Below are 14,903 nucleotides of genomic sequence, written 5' to 3' on the forward strand. Positions count from 1 at the left end.
TATTATGTTAGATCCACTATGGACTGGACTCTCACACTATTATGTTAGATCCACTATGGACTGGACTCTCACTATTATGTTAGATCCACTATGGACTGGACTCTCACACTATTATGTTGGATCCACTATGGACTGGATTCTCACACTATTATGTTAGATCCACTATGGACTGGACTCTCACACTATTATGTTAGATCCACTATGGACTGGACTCTCACTATTATGTTAGATCCACTATGGACTGGACTCACACTATTATGCTAGATCCACTATGGACTGGACTCTCACACTATTATGTTAGATCCACTATGGACTGGACTCTCACACTATTATGTTGGATCCACTATGGACTGGACTCTCACTATTATGTTAGATCCACTATGGACTGGACTCTCTCACTATGATTCATTATTATTTTTGAGCTTAAAAAAAAAAAAAAGCGTTAAGAGTCAACCTTGTAACTTTTTCCTGTTACATTTCACCTGTTTGCTCATTTATTTACAAATCGTATATATTTTTCCCTTTATAATAGTATTTTTATAATATTATCTGTGAATGTGGATTTTTGATGTTGGGGAACATCCATCCATCCATTTTCTACCGCTTGTCACTTTCGGGGTGGGGGGGGGGGGCAGCCTATCTCAGCTGCATTCGAGCGGAAGGCGTCGTACACCCTGGACAAGTCGCCACCGGGTTTATTCAAGAAAAGATAACAAAACACAGCATGTATGTGCATTTACAGAATGTAACACATACAGCAGTGTTTTCCAACCACTGTGCCGTGTGATACAGTCTGGTGTGCCGTGGGAGATTGTCAGGCTTGCCACTGACAGTCTGTCTATGTTTTAGTTTTTTCCTCTGCATTTGTCTTTGTTTCTTCTGTGTGTGTAGTGTTTCCTGTCAGCACTCTTATTTTGTTGGTTTCCTGTCTCTGGAGGTTGACTGCTGCTATGAAGCGCTGCCAGCCGTCCATCACCCCGAAGGGGAATCAAGCGGTGGTGAAGGCGTGGAGTGTGTGTATATGCCCATTGTCTTGGGTGTGTTGATGTAGTGTCCGAAGGCCTGGGGCCCTTCTGCATGCAAGCAAAAGTTCGTCTCCAGGTGTCGTTGAGGAGGGAGGGAAGTGAAGTGAATTACATTTATATAGCGCTTTTCTCAAGTGACTCAAAGCGCTTTACATAGTGACACCTAATATCTAAGTTCCATTTAAACCAGTGTGGGTGGCACTGGGAGCCGGTGGGTAAAGTGTCTTGCCCAAGGACACAACGGCAGTGACTAGGATGGCACAAGTGGGAATCGAACCTGCAACCCTCAAGTTGTTGGCACGGCCACTCTACCAACCGAGCTATGCCGCCCCACAAGTGCTGTGTTCCCCCTCAGCTGCAGCTGATTGGCACCTGGCCACACTTGGTGTCAATCAGTCCATTCCTATTTAGACCTGTCTTCCCATCCAGTCACTGCTGGATTATTGTATTGAATTGTCGATGTCACTCTTGTCGTTGCTACCTGTCGTGTCGTATCTGTGTAGCGTAGCGGTAAGCTATATTTTGTTGTATGTTTTTAGCTTACTGTTTTTTGTTCCCTGCTTCCAATTTGTCTTGATACAACACTTAACGACTTCTGTTCTCGGTTTTGTTTTTGCTGGCTTCCATGCTAAGTTCCTTTTTGTTTTCTAACTCCCATGCTAGCTCCTTTAGTTTGTAATCCGACTTGTGCGCGCTTTGTGTTTGTACCCTTTGTTTGGTTTTGTTCTAGTATTTTATATTAAAACCATGTTTCCTTGTTCAATGCCTGCCTCCATCTCTGCATCTTGGGGTTCGTCAACAACTAACTCTGGCAGAGATGATATAATTTCACCTATTTGGGTAAAAAAGTATATTTTGCAAACCAGTAATTATAGTCTGCAAATGATTTGTCGGTGCTGTCTCGAGCTCGGCAGAGTAACCATGTAATACTCTTCCATATCAGTAGGTGGCAGCAGGTAGCTAATTGCTTTGTAGATGTCGGAAACAGCGGGAGGCAGGGTGCAGGTAAAAAGGTGTCTAATGTTCAAACCAAAAATAAACAAAAAAGGTGAGTGCCCCTAAGAAAAGGCATTGAAGCTTAGGGAAGGCTATGCAGAACCAAACTAAAACTGAACCAGCTACAAAGTAAACAAAAACAGAATTGTTGCGATCCGCTTCCCGGATCACATTTTGATTTCGGTTTTTGAGTCCTTTTGTGTTTTCTGTTTGTTTTGGACTCTTCGGGTTCCTAGTTTTGCACTTCCTTATTTATCTTGTCTCCATGGTTTCTTATTTGTTCCACCTGCTACTCTCGGTTGACGCGCACCTGTGTTTTTGATTACTGCCCGGTATTTAAGCCTGCCTTTTCCGTTCACTCGTCCTCTCCTCGCAGTTTGTGTTACACGCAATTTGTGTTCGCACAACTGTGACGTCCTTGATCCTCGACTCGGTAATCCCATACCTGTTCTTGCTAGCTTCCGCGCTAAGCCTTGGTTCCTCTAGCTCCCATGCTAGTAATTTTGTTTTGCCTTTTGGGCCTTGTGCAAGTTTTCTGTTATCTCCCTAGCTCCCATGCTAGCGCCTTTGTTTGTTTTTCTAGCTCCCATGCTAGTTCTGTTTGTTTTGCCTTTTCTGCCTAGTACCAGTTTTTCTGTTCATGGTCTGTTTTTATTTATTGAATAACTCTTCATTTGGTGGTGACAGTACAAGTACTTCCTAGCTCCCATGCTAGCGCTTTTGTTTGTTTTTCTAGCTCCCATGTTAGTTCTGTTTGTTTTGCCTTTTCTCCCTAGTACCAGTTTTTCTGTTCATGGTCTGTTTTTATTTATTGAATAACTCTTCATTTGGTGGTGACAGTACAAGTACTTCCTAGCTCCCATGCTAGCGCTTTTGTTTGTTTTTCTAGCTCCCATGCTAGTTCTGTTTGTTTTGCCTTTTCTGCCTAGTACCAGTTTTTCTGTTCATGGTCTGTTTTTATTTATTGAATAACTCTTCATTTGGTGGTGACAGTACACCTACTCCCTTGCTCCCAAGCTAGCGCTTTTGTTTGTTTTTCTAGCTCCCATGCTAGTCCTGTTTGTTTTGCCTTTTCTGCCTAGTACCAGTTTTTCTGTTCATGGTCTGTTTTTATTTATTGAATAACTCTTCATTTGGTGGTGACAGTACACCTACTCCCTTGCTCCCAAGCTAGAGCTTTTGTTTGTTTTTCTAGCTCCTATGCTAGTCCTGTTTGTTTTGCCTTTTCTGCCTAGTACCAGTTTTTCTGTTCATGGTCTGTTTTTATTTATTGAATAACTCTTCATTTGGTGGTGACAGTACACCTACTTTGAGACAAGAGCTATAGTGAGGCATGCTTGGTTATGGTTTAAAATCATATCCAACAATTGCGACAACCACTTTTCTCTGTCCACTGAGTTTAGTTTTTTAATGATTTCTGCTAGTGGTGTGCCTCTGCATTTTTTCGACGCAAAAGAAGTGCCTTGGCTCTTAAAAGGTTGAAAAACACTGACATACAGGATGTCAAAAAAGGGTACTATACTCTGTTTGAACAGCACCGGTTCCCAGGCATGACAGCGCGTTGTCACGTGGTGACATTGCTGGTTTTATGAACAGAGGAGCGTGTTCGGCATGGCACAATCACAGAGTACTTACACGCAGACAGTGTGGAGACAGAAATGGGAGAACGGACGCATTTTGCTGTAGAAAGTAAAGATAAAGGTGACGTTATAACACTGAAACACCCTCAAGAAGAGCTGTTTTAAGACATAGCTAGCGGCTAACATCCATCTGCAGTTTTTTAGTTTCTTCTAAATCACTAACCCTTGTCTCCATGGTGACAAACAAAGTACTTTTCTTACACTGCAGGATAAGGAATAGCTAAACATGCTTCACTACACACCGTGGGAGAATACAATAGCTCACCGGCGTCACAATGTAAACAAAAGGCCTATTGCAGCTGCATTGGGGCGGAAGGCGTTTTACACCCTGGACAAGTCGCCACCACATCACAGGGCCAACACAGATAGACAGACAACATTCACACACTAGGGACCATTTAGTGTTGCCAATCAACCTATCCCCAGGTGCATGTCTTTGGAGGTGGGAGGGGCCTATCCCCAGGTACATGTCTTTGGAAGTGGGAGGGGCCTATCCCAAGGTGCATGTCTTTGGAGGTGGGAGGGGCCTATCCCTAGGTGCATGTCTTTGGAGGTGGGAGGGGCCTATCCCCAGGTACATGTCTTTGGAAGTGGGAGGGGCCTATCCCAAGGTGCATGTCTTTGGAGGTGGGAGGGGCCTATCCCCAGGTGCATGTCTTTGGAGGCGGGAGGGGCCTATCCCTAGGTGCATGTCTTTGGAGGTGGGAGGGGCCTATCCCAAGGTGCATGTCTTTGGAGGTGGGAGGGGCCTATCCCGAGGTGCATGTCTTTGGAGGTGGGAGGGGCCTATCCCCAGGTGCATGTTTTTGGAGGTGGGAGGGGCCTATCCCCAGGTGCATGTCTTTGGAGGCGGGAGGGGCCTATCCCTAGGTGCATGTCTTTGGAGGTGGGAGGGGCCTATCCCAAGGTGCATGTCTTTGGAGGTGGGAGGGGCCTATCCCGAGGTGCATGTCTTTGGAGGTGGGAGGGGCCTATCCCCAGGTGCATGTTTTTGGAGGTGGGAGGGGCCTATCCCCAGGTGCATGTCTTTGGAGGCGGGAGGGGCCTATCCCTAGGTGCATGTCTTTGGAGGTGGGAGGGGCCTATCCCAAGGTGCATGTCTTTGGAGGTGGGAGGGGCCTATCCCGAGGTGCATGTCTTTGGAGGTGGGAGGGGCCTATCCCCAGGTGCATGTCTTTGGAGGTGGGAGGAAGCCGGAGTAGAACCCACACAGTCACAGGGAGAATATGCAAACTCCACAGAAAGATCCCGAGCCCGGGATTGAACCCAGGACTACTCAGGACCTTCGTATTGTGAGGCACGTGCACTAACCCCTCTGCTACCGTGCTGCCCCAGTTACACATCATGAAAGACAATTCTTAACGATCAATTGACGGACTATGTTGGAGCCAAATGTCCTCGTTTGTTTATATTGTTTTTGTTTTATTTTCTCTAATTGATTGCTGGCCTCAGTTCATGTTGAATTTCCTTTTTCGGCAGATTGCTCCACCCACTTCCGGTTAAGAACCAGGAAGTGTTGACAGGGATGGGACTGTTTCTATGGTGCGGTTACCATGGCAGCCTCCTTAAATTGGGTTCAGGCGTGAGCACGTGCAGGGCGATTGTGAAGTGAAGTGAATTATATTTATATAGCGCTTTTCTCTAGTGACTCAAAGCGCTTTTACATAGTGAAACCCAATATCTAAGTTACATTTAAAGCAGTGTGGGTGGCACTGGGAGCAGGTGGGTAAAGTGTCTTGCCCAAGGACACAACGGCAGTGACTAGGATGGCGGAAGCGGGAATCGAACCTGCAACCCTCAAATTGCTGGCACGCCCACTCTACCAACCGAGCTATACCGGAAGACAAACAGTTTTCGACCGTGTCGAGACAATGTGCGACTCAAAGTCAGCATACTTTGTTTTAAAGCATATATTTGATTTAATTTGGATAGCACAAAATAAAGGGATTGTCACATCCAAAAAAGTACAGTACTGGACATTCTGTCATTTGCACGCTCAACACAGTCACCCTCAGTATCGGCCCAAAGGTGAGGAATGTACAGACTAATTATTAAGAATACATGCATGGAGCTATTTCTCAGCGGGTGTTTATTCCGGCCGGCACGTTAAGCTTTTCAATCTGGCCTGCCGGACATTCCCAAATAATTTTTTTTATATCTTTAAGATGTAAAGTGTAGCTGCCATTGTGATGTGCACTCATTTTTTCTAATGACCGCAAGTCTTCAACTACCGTATTTCCCTGAATTGCCGCCGGGGCGCTAATTCATTTACACCCTCTTCACACTACGGCACTTACCAAAGGCCTGCCCTTAAAAATTTGAGTGTGATGTAAGGATACCATCATGAAAAGCACATTTAATAAAAAAAAACGTTATTGTGGTCTTACCTTTACTTATAAATGAAGTCCATGCGCAGCTCCTTCTGATCAAAAGCATCGATAACTTGTTTATGGAAGTCTTCCTTATCTTTCTTCAGTTTTAAAAGTCTCTCCCTCTCGATGGAGATCTTCCTTTATTACCTCTTGCTTCGATTGGAAGTCCAGTTTAGAAAACTGTTTTATTTTAAAAAGTGTTAAAAGTGCAAGCGAGAGGAAAAAATAAACGATGGCTGCTCACTCTTGCTGCTTGTTGTCACTTCTTCTGCAGCCGAGTAGTCGCAAGAAGGATCACTAGCGCCCTCTACCACCAGGAGGCGGGAGTCATTTAATGACTCATATTTGACACACGCAGCTACGGTATATTAATAAAACATAGCTGCTTACTGTTCTTTTTAGCATATTCAACAGCTTGGACCTTAAATCCTACTGAATAGCTCTTAATCTTCTTCCCTTTATGCGATTTCAAATGATTGAAATCAGCCTCCTCCATTTTGAAAATGACGACAGGTGAAGTGTCACTCGTGACGTGACGAGTTTGACCCGGTGGAAATTCCAGACATGCGCTAATAAAACTAATATTTTGCGAAACAATTTTGACCCGGCGTTAATCCTGAGCCGGCGGTAATGCTGAGCATGCGCTAATTATTTGGTAAAACGAGTTTGACCCGGCAGTAATTCTAGACAGGCACATACTATATACCAAAGGAAATACGGTATACAAAGTATTTCAATGGTGGGAATCTGCACTTATGGATGATATAACAGTTACTATGGTAATCTAATTACAATGGTAATCTAATTCGTTACTATGGTCATCTAATTAGTTACTATGGTAATCTACGTCACAGCAGCTCTGACGAGGCACCAAGCAGTGTGGGCGGGAAGCGTTTCCTCAGACGCGGAAGGAGATTTTCACAACAAAGTTCTAAAGCTTAGTGATACATAGAATAGAATTGAATAGAATAGAAAGTACTTTATTGATCCCTGGGGGAAATTCAGCAAATATCAGATATATCAGATTGTAGGTGGGTTTATTTTCTGTCATGTCCTGTCGATCATGTTTAGTTTGGCTATGTTCTGTTTGTTTTTTTCACTCCCTGCTTTGTTTCCAGGACAACCCAATAGTTCACACCCGTCCTCATGTCACGCACCTGATTCATTTGGACTCGTGCACCTGTTGTTAGTCACGTCACCTCCATTTAAGCCTGTAGTTGCCAGGCAGTCAGCCTGGCGACATCACCCTCTATCCACCCTTGTTATTCATGCTGCTCTTATTTCGTTCCACGTAAGTTTGCTTTAGTCATGCCATAGTTTGCCAGTTTTGTTTTATGTCCATAGTTCTGCCTTTGTGTGAGTTTTTTTTTTTTGGTGTGTTTTTTTTTATTAAATGTGCTTTTCATGATGGTATCCTTACATCACACTCAAATTCATAAGTGCAGGCCTAAATTTACTGCATGCCTTTGGTAAGTGCCGGAATGAGAAGAGGTTTTGAATAAATTAGCGCCGCCGGCGGCAATTCAAGGAAATACGGCACACCGGCCCCCAGACACATTTTTGTCTCTAAATGTGGCCCCCGAGTCAAAATAATTGCGTTAGTGTTACTTCCTAAGAAGCGTCATGTGACCGTGTGACACAATTCCAACGATGTACGGCGTGGCAGCCGTAGCCCCTCCCCTCCACCCCCCCTTGTCGCATCCCCGCTCTAATTGGACGCGACAGTGGTCTCATCTCGCCAGGCGGGAATGTTGAGGACACCCAGCATCCTTGGAGGAGCGCTGACGTGTGATTGGTGGAAGCTCCGCCTCCCGCCCGCCCGCTCATGTGGAAGTTGTTGCTGTCATGGTTATATTTACTGTGGACTTTCTCTCCCCCTCCCTCCCTCCTTGGAGTCTCCTCCTCCGTCCATGTGCTGCTGGGAGCTGCTTACTCACGTCCAGTCACTTCCCAACAAGCCTCTCCTCCCCACACGCACGCTAAAAGTCCTCTTTTTCTGTCTTCCATGCAGCATGAGGACGTCCCGCCTTTGAAGATGCTCCAGCAAAGGTAAGAAGATTGGCCCTGACTTGCATTCCTGCCAAGGAATGTCTCCTCTAACTCAAAGCAGATGTTTCAGCAACTTAACAACATGGAAGAAGGGAGTCGCTACCGAGTCACCTCCCAAGTGGATATAACACACTTTGTCTGGGAATAATGCTGTATAATGGACTGCATTTATGTTATTCACATGTGAATAATAGACTGTATTTATGTTATTTACATGTGAATAATGCTGTATAATAGACTGTATTTATGTTATTCACATGTGAATAATGCGGTTTAATAGACTGTATTTATGTTATTTACATGTGAATAATGCTGTATAATGGACTGTATTTATGTTATTCACATGTGAATAATGCTGTATAATAGACTGTATTTATGTTATTCACATGTGAATAATGCTGTATAATGGACTGCATTTATGTTATTCACATGTGAATAATGCTGTATAATGGACTGTATTTATGTTATTCACATGTGAATAATGCTGTATAATGGACTGCATTTATGTTATTTACATGTGAATAATGCTGTATAATAGGCTGTATTTATGTTATTTACATGTGAATAATGCTGTATAATAGACTGTATTTATGTTATTCACATGTGAATAATGCTGTATAATAGACTGTATTTATGTTATTCACATGTGAATAATGCTGTATAACAGACTGTATTTATGTTATTCACATGTGAATAATGCTGTATAATGGACTGCATTTATGTTATTCACATGTGAATAATGCTGTATAATAGGCTGTATTTATGTTATTTACATGTGAATAATGCTGTATAATAGACTGTATTTATGTTATTCACATGTGAATAATGCTGTATAATAGACTGTATTTATGTTATTTACATGTGAATAATGCTGTATAATAGACTGTATTTATGTTATTTACATGTGAATAATGCAGTTTAATAGACTGTATTTATGTTATTTACATGTGAATAATGCTGTATAATAGACTATGTTATTTACATGTGAATAATGCTGCATAATACTGTATTTATATTATTGACATGTGAATAATGCTGTATAATAGGCTTTATTTATTTTATTCACATGTGAATAATGCTGTATAATAGACTGTATTTATGTTATTCACATGTGAATAATGCTGTATAATAGACTGTATTTATATTATTCACATGTGAATAATGCTGTATAATAGACTATTTATGTTATTCACATGTGAATAATGCTGTATAATAGACTGTATTTATATTATTCACATGTGAATAATGCTGTATAATAGACTGTATTTATGTTATTTACATGTGAATAATGCTGTATAATAGACTGTATTTATGTTATTTACATGTGAATAATGCTGTATAATAGACTGTATTTATGTTATTTACATGTGAATAATGCAGTTTAATAGACTGTATTTATGTTATTTACATGTGAATAATGCTGTATAATAGACTATGTTATTTACATGTGAATAATGCTGCATAATACTGTATTTATATTATTGACATGTGAATAATGCTGTATAATAGGCTGTATTTATGTTATTCACATGTGAATAATGCTGTATAATAGACTGTATTTATGTTATTCACATGTGAATAATGCTGTATAATAGACTGTATTTATATTATTCACATGTGAATAATGCTGTATAATAGACTATGTTATTCACATGTGAATAATGCTGTATAATAGACTGTATTTATGTTATTCACATGTGAATAATGCTGTATACTAGACTGTATTTATATTATTCACATGTGAATAATGCTGTATAATAGACTGTATTTATGTTATTTACATGTGAATAATGCGGTTTAATAGACTGTATTTATGTTATTTACATGTGAGTAATGCTGTATAATAGACTGTATTTATGTTATTTACATGTGAATAATGCAGTTTAATAGACTATATTATTCACATGTGAATAATGCTGTATAATAGACTGTATTTATGTTATTTACATATGAATAATGCTGTATAACAGACTGTATTTATATTATTCACATGTGAATAATGCTGTATAATTGACTGTATTTATGTTGTTCACATGTGAATAATGCTGTATAATAGACTGTATTTATGTTATTCACATGTGAATAATGCTGTAAATAGACTGTATTTGTTATTCACATGTGAATATTGCTGTATAATAAGATGTATTTATGTTATTGACATGTGAATAATGCTGCATAATACTGTATTTATATTATTGACATGTGAATAATGCTGTATAATACTGTATTTATATTATTGACATGTGAATAATGCTGTATAATAGACTATTTATGTTATTTACATGTGAACAATGCTGTTTAATAGACTGTATTTATGTTATTTACATGTGAATAATGCTGTATAATAGGCTGTATTTATATTATTCACATGTGAATAATGCTGTATAATAGACTGTATTTATGTTATTCACATGTGAATAATGCTGTATAATAGACTGTATTTGTTATTCACATGTGAATATTGCTGTATAATAAGATGTATTTATGTTATTGACATGTGAATAATGCTGCATAATACTGTATTTATATTATTGACATGTGAATAATGCTGTATAATACTGTATTTATATTATTGACATGTGAATAATGCTGTATAATAGACTATTTATGTTATTTACATGTGAACAATGCTGTTTAATAGACTGTATTTATGTTATTTACATGTGAATAATGCTGTATAATAGGCTGTATTTATATTATTCACATGTGAATAATGCTGTATAATAGATTGTATTTATATTATTCACATGTGAATAATGCTGTATAATAGACTGTATTTATGTTATTCACATGTGAATAATGCTGTATAATAGACTGTATTTATGTTATTTACATGTGAATAATGCAGTTTAATAGACTGTATTTATGTTATTTACATGTGAATAATGCTGTATAATAGGCTTTATTTATTTTATTCACATGTGAATAATGCTGTATAATAGACTGTATTTATGTTATTCACATGTGAATAATGCTGTATAATAGACTGTATTTATATTATTCACATGTGAATAATGCTGTATAATAGACTATTTATGTTATTCACATGTGAATAATGCTGTATAATAGACTGTATTTATATTATTCACATGTGAATAATGCTGTATAATAGACTGTATTTATGTTATTTACATGTGAATAATGCTGTATAATAGACTGTATTTATGTTATTTACATGTGAATAATGCTGTATAATAGACTGTATTTATGTTATTTACATGTGAATAATGCAGTTTAATAGACTGTATTTATGTTATTTACATGTGAATAATGCTGTATAATAGACTGTATTTATGTTATTTACATGTGAATAATGCTGTATAATAGACTGTATTTATGTTATTTACATGTGAATAATGCTGTATAATAGACTGTATTTATGTTATTTACATGTGAATAATGCAGTTTAATAGACTGTATTTATGTTATTTACATGTGAATAATGCTGTATAATAGACTATGTTATTTACATGTGAATAATGCTGCATAATACTGTATTTATATTATTGACATGTGAATAATGCTGTATAATAGGCTGTATTTATGTTATTCACATGTGAATAATGCTGTATAATAGACTGTATTTATGTTATTCACATGTGAATAATGCTGTATAATAGACTGTATTTATATTATTCACATGTGAATAATGCTGTATAATAGACTATTTATGTTATTCACATGTGAATAATGCTGTATAATAGACTGTATTTATGTTATTCACATGTGAATAATGCTGTATACTAGACTGTATTTATATTATTCACATGTGAATAATGCTGTATAATAGACTGTATTTATGTTATTTACATGTGAATAATGCGGTTTAATAGACTGTATTTATGTTATTTACATGTGAGTAATGCTGTATAATAGACTGTATTTATGTTATTTACATGTGAATAATGCTGTATAATAGACTATGTTATTTACATGTGAATAATGCTGCATAATACTGTATTTATATTATTGACATGTGAATAATGCTGTATAATAGGCTGTATTTATGTTATTCACATGTGAATAATGCTGTATAATAGACTGTATTTATGTTATTCACATGTGAATAATGCTGTATAATAGACTGTATTTATATTATTCACATGTGAATAATGCTGTATAATAGACTATTTATGTTATTCACATGTGAATAATGCTGTTTAATAGACTGTATTTATGTTATTCACATGTGAATAATGCTGTATACTAGACTGTATTTATATTATTCACATGTGAATAATGCTGTATAATAGACTGTATTTATGTTATTTACATGTGAATAATGCGGTTTAATAGACTGTATTTATGTTATTTACATGTGAGTAATGCTGTATAATAGACTGTATTTATGTTATTTACATGTGAATAATGCAGTTTAATAGACTATTTATATTATTCACATGTGAATAATGCTGTATAATAGACTGTATTTATGTTATTTACATATGAATAATGCTGTATAACAGACTGTATTTATATTATTCACATGTGAATAATGCTGTATAATTGACTGTATTTATGTTGTTCACATGTGAATAATGCTGTATAATAGACTGTATTTATGTTATTCACATGTGAATAATGCTGTATAATAGACTGTATTTGTTATTCACATGTGAATATTGCTGTATAATAAGATGTATTTATGTTATTGACATGTGAATAATGCTGCATAATACTGTATTTATATTATTGACATGTGAATAATGCTGTATAATACTGTATTTATATTATTGACATGTGAATAATGCTGTATAATAGACTATTTATGTTATTTACATGTGAACAATGCTGTTTAATAGACTGTATTTATGTTATTTACATGTGAATAATGCTGTATAATAGGCTGTATTTATATTATTCACATGTGAATAATGCTGTATAATAGACTGTATTTATGTTATTCACATGTGAATAATGCTGTATAATAGACTGTATTTGTTATTCACATGTGAATATTGCTGTATAATAAGATGTATTTATGTTATTGACATGTGAATAATGCTGCATAATACTGTATTTATATTATTGACATGTGAATAATGCTGTATAATACTGTATTTATATTATTGACATGTGAATAATGCTGTATAATAGACTATTTATGTTATTTACATGTGAACAATGCTGTTTAATAGACTGTATTTATGTTATTTACATGTGAATAATGCTGTATAATAGGCTGTATTTATATTATTCACATGTGAATAATGCTGTATAATAGATTGTATTTATATTATTCACATGTGAATAATGCTGTATAATAGACTGTATTTATGTTATTTACATGTGAATAATGCTGTATAATAGACTGTATTTATGTTATTTACATGTGAATAATGCTGTATAATAGACTGTATTTATGTTATTTACATGTGAATAATGCAGTTTAATAGACTGTATTTATGTTATTTACATGTGAATAATGCTGTATAATAGACTGTATTTATGTTATTTACATGTGAATAATGCAGTTTAATAGACTGTATTTATGTTATTTACATGTGAATAATGCTGTATAATAGACTAAGTTATTTACATGTGAATAATGCTGCATAATACTGTATTTATAATATTGACATGTGAATAATGCTGTATAATAGGCTGTATTTATGTTATTCACATGTGAATAATGCTGTATAATAGACTGTATTTATGTTATTTACATGTGAATAATGCTGTATAATACTGTATTTATATTATTCACATGTGAATAATGCTGTATAATAGACTGTATTTATGTTATTCACATGTGAATAATGCTGTATAATAGACTGTATTTATGTTATTCACATGTGAATAATGCTGTTTAATAGACTGTATTTATGTTATTTACATGTGGATAATGCTGTTTAATAGACTGTATTTATGTTATTTACATGTGAATAATGCTGTATAATAGACTATGTTATTTACATGTGAATAATGCTGCATAATACTGTATTTATATTATTGACATGTGAATAATGCTGTATAATAGGCTGTATTTATGTTATTCACATGTGAATAATGCTGTATAATAGACTGTATTTATGTTATTTACATGTGAATAATGCTGTATAATAGACTGTATTTATATTATTCACATGTGAATAATGCTGTATAATAGACTGTATTTATGTTATTCACATGTGAATAATGCTGTATACTAGACTGTATTTATATTATTCACATGTGAATAATGCTGTATAATAGACTGTATTTATGTTATTTACATGTGAATAATGCGGTTTAATAGACTGTATTTATTTTATTTACATGTGAATAATGCTGTATAATAGACTGTATTTATGTTATTTACATGTGAATAATGCTGTATAATAGACTGTATTTATGTTATTTACATGTGAATAATGCGGTTTAATAGACTGTATTTATGTTATTTACATGTGAATAATGCTGTATAATAGACTGTATTTATGTTATTTACATGTGAATAATGCAGTTTAATAGACTGTATTTATGTTATTTACATGTGAATAATGCTGTATAATAGACTATGTTATTTACATGTGAATAATGCTGCATAATACTGTATTTATATTATTGACATGTGAATAATGCTGTATAATAGGCTGTATTTATGTTATTCACATGTGAATAATGCTGTATAATAGACTGTATTTATGTTATTTACATGTGAATAATGCTGTATAATAGACTATTTATATTATTCACATGTGAATAATGCTGTATAATAGACTGTATTTATGTTATTTACATATGAATAATGCTGTATAACAGACTGTATTTATGTTATTCACATGTGAATAATGCTGTATAATAGACTGTATTTATATTATTCACATGTGAATAATGCT

General features: G+C 35.9%; 2 protein-coding genes across 2 annotated transcripts in view; both read left to right on the forward strand.

Moving 5' to 3' along the window:
• The window catches only part of LOC133539140 (uncharacterized), a 377,041-nt gene that overhangs the window by 127,349 nt on the left and 234,789 nt on the right, over positions 1-14,903 (forward strand). The window lies entirely within an intron of this gene.
• The window catches only part of fhip1aa (FHF complex subunit HOOK interacting protein 1Aa), a 100,220-nt gene that overhangs the window by 21,402 nt on the left and 63,915 nt on the right, over positions 1-14,903 (forward strand). Inside the window, exon 2 of the mRNA XM_061881234.1 lies at positions 8,045-8,082. The gene's annotated coding sequence lies outside the window, so the exon portion shown is untranslated. The remainder of the gene's footprint in view (positions 1-8,044; positions 8,083-14,903) is intronic.

The sequence above is a fragment of the Nerophis ophidion genome, linkage group LG20 (genome assembly GCF_033978795.1).
Source record: "Nerophis ophidion isolate RoL-2023_Sa linkage group LG20, RoL_Noph_v1.0, whole genome shotgun sequence".
Lineage (NCBI taxonomy): Eukaryota > Metazoa > Chordata > Actinopteri > Syngnathiformes > Syngnathidae > Nerophis > Nerophis ophidion.